Below are 3,337 nucleotides of genomic sequence, written 5' to 3' on the forward strand. Positions count from 1 at the left end.
TGCTCTATTGTGACTTCGTTTATTCCTTGTGATTTCTGGAATTATTCTCTAATAATTCGGTCTTTTGGAACTTTACTTTTGCTTTTAAAGAACTTTTTATCTTCTATTTTCAATAAACTGAAAAGACTTCAACCTGTGTACAGTTTGGTGGATATAGCAAGGTGAAGCTAACCTGAGGTGTGACAGGAAAATACAATCAAAGCACTTCTCTGAAGGCCATCTAGCCTCCAGAAAAGGAGACTCCACAGTGTTCAGAGGTAGCGTATTTCACTATCCAACAGCTCTTATCATCAGGATGTTCTTCCTAATGTTTTGATGGAATCTCTTTCCCTGGCATCTTTTTAGGAGAAGGCACAAGAGGGCATGGCAGGGACTTGGATTTGAATCCCCATTTGGTCATAGAGCCTAACTGGGTGACTTTGGAGAAGTCACAGCCGTAGAGGGAGGTAAAGGCAAACAGTAGAGTTAAGATGGTTCATGCCATCATATTCCCCATTTGGTTGTGAAAACTTGACAGTGAAGAACCAACTTCAATCCAGAACTCATATTACCAAGACTGGTAAAATAAAAAAGGGAACATGAGAGAATACTGCAGTACATGTTGAAAACGGCAAGAATACTATATATTCAAAGATGGAAAAATACAAACTGTAAAAGACTGGACAGTGAAGGTGTGGGGTCTAATACAAATGGGCATGTAAACAGTTTTGTTGAGAGATTAATTTGCTGGACACACCTTTAGAAAAAAAGAAACCTACATGTCTGTCTGTCTATCTATCTGTCTATCTATCTACCTATCTATCCTTCTTCTTCTTCATTCACACAGTTGTTTCCGACTCTTCGTGACCTCATGGACCAGTCCATCTATCCATCTATCTTGATAGAATATATGACTTTGTGTCTAAGTTTGGTGATATAAACCATTGGGAAATTAATTTGCTAATGTGAAAACAAACCGAAGTAAATAACTTGCTGAAAAGAAGGATGAATTAAAAATGTTAGAACAAGCAGGAGATCCTACTTTTAAAATTAATTTCTGTACATATGTTTGTATTCCAAAGTTACATGTTTAAAAAAAGGAGATATGCATATTGGTGAAAGAAATCGTTTAGTCATGTGATTGTTTTTCAAGTATTCGATGTATGTATAAATTAGAGTTGTGCAATCCGGGTAAACCGCAAGCCGTTTCGTGTCCCGGCTTTCAGTGGGGCCCCCATTCTGTTTTTTGGGAGCCTCCCCAATTCGCTCTTGGGGTGGCCTATTTTTAATAGTAACTCTCAAGAAACCGGAGGCTACATTGATGCAGCTACTACCCATCCCCGTGGGTGCCGGTTAGCAGAGAGTTTATTGTGTCGAATGTGGTCCCTCGGTCGCACTTTCCCCACCTCTGACGTCTCACAGAAATAACTCATAAGGAGTCCCGCACCCACTCCTTTGCAATCAAACCAGTTCACAAGAGCCGAATAAAAAGCCAAAAAGGAAGAAAAAAATCAATCACAACTTTAAAACCCATTTTAAAAAAGAAATAGTAGCAGCAATAAGAAGAAAACAGCCAGCCATCAAACGCTTGGGGTGGAAATAAAACCTTTTCAAATGTTGCCCCTGGAAGATAAAACAGCCAGGATAATAGGAAAGGCTGCATCTGTAGGATTTGTCAGAGAAATGTAATTTGAAGGTGTATAATTTCTGGCTATTTTCTTCAAATTTGGGCATACAATGCCAAAAGGAGCCTTTTGGTTCTGCTCGACAAAGAGTTCTGGGTTACTCTGGCAGCTTACACCCTCCTTAGGCTAACAGAGTAGCTCATATAGATAGAATGTAGATATGAATGTAGATTTAGATGCATAGAAAGGTACACAGGGGACTTATTTTATTTCGTTTTGCATCTTCATTGGCGAACCAAAAGCAAGCCGTTGGGTTTTTTTCTTCCAATGGCCCTGCATTGCCCCCGTGTGATAGAATCATGAAGTACAGACTTGGAAATGTTTCCATTCTTCAGCTAAGAGGGAGGAAAAAATCCCTCCACATTTGCAAGAGTTAGGGGTGAAAGTGGGGAAAATATGGATATAAATAAAAATACAAAAATAATATCAAGCTCAGGAAACAGTTATCTAAGCATGTGTAGGTCCTTCAGTATGAATCCATGGTTTTTGGGGTGTGTTTTCTTTTGTTTCAGGAGTGACTTGAGAAACTGTGAGAGAATTGGCCTTCTGCAAGGATGTTGCCCAGGAGACATTGCCCAGATGTTTTGATGTTTTTACCATCCTTGTGGGAGGCTTCTCTCATGTCCCCGCTTGGAGTTGGATGGTAGAGGGAACTCATCTGCGCTCTCCCCGGGTTGGATTCGAACCTGGCAACCTTCAGGTCAACAACCCAACCTTCAAGTCATCAGTCCTGCCGGCACAAGGGTTTAGCCCACTGCGCCATCAAGGGCTCCTAAATCCATGGTCAACTTCTGCCAAACACGGGTGGGTCAAGGAGAAGATAGCAATGGCTTGAATCATAGAACTATATAATCGTAGAGTTGGAAGACTCTAAGGGCCATCTGTCCAACCCTCTGCCATTCAGGAGAACACAACCAAAGCACTTCCAACGAATGGCCAGCCAGCCACTGCTTTAAAACATCCAGAGAAGGCGACTCTACCAGACTCCAGGGCAGTATATTCCACTGCCAAGCAGTTATTACTATCGGAAACTTCTTCCTAACATTTAGATGTAATCTTTTTCTACATTTTGAATGGTGCTCCATTGTCTTCTAGTCTCTGTTGTTTATTCATTCAGTTGCTTCTGACTCTTAGTGACCTCATGGACCAGTCCACGCCAGAGCTCCCTGTTGGTGTCACCACTCCCAGCTCCTTCAAGGCCAAGCCAGTCCCTTCAAGGATACCATCCATCCATCCTGCCCTTGGTTGACTCCTCTTCCTCTTTCCTTCCATTTTCCCCAGCATCATTCTCTTCTCTAAGCTTTCCTGTCTTCTCATTATGTGGCCAAAGTATGAGGGTTATCCAGAAAGTACATTACGTTTTGGAATTAAAAATGAACAAAGTATAGGAGAAAACATTTACTATATGCAGTTGAAAGCCACTCCCAAATACCACATCTCACATAGTCGCCATTCAAATCTAGGCACTTACCATAGCGGTGAATGAGCTTGGCAACTCCTTCCCCACAAAACTCTGCTGCTTGCATCCTCAATGCAGAATTTGGCGACGATGCACAGCTGCCGGTAGGGGAGACCGGCTGGTTGAGGATGCAAGCGACAGAGTTTTGTGGGAAAGGAGTTGCCAAGCTCATTCCTTGCTGTGATAAGTGCCTAGATTTGATTGGCGACTACGT

Source organism: Anolis carolinensis, unplaced genomic scaffold (assembly GCF_035594765.1).
Source record: "Anolis carolinensis isolate JA03-04 unplaced genomic scaffold, rAnoCar3.1.pri scaffold_7, whole genome shotgun sequence".
Taxonomy (NCBI): Eukaryota; Metazoa; Chordata; class Lepidosauria; order Squamata; family Dactyloidae; genus Anolis; species Anolis carolinensis.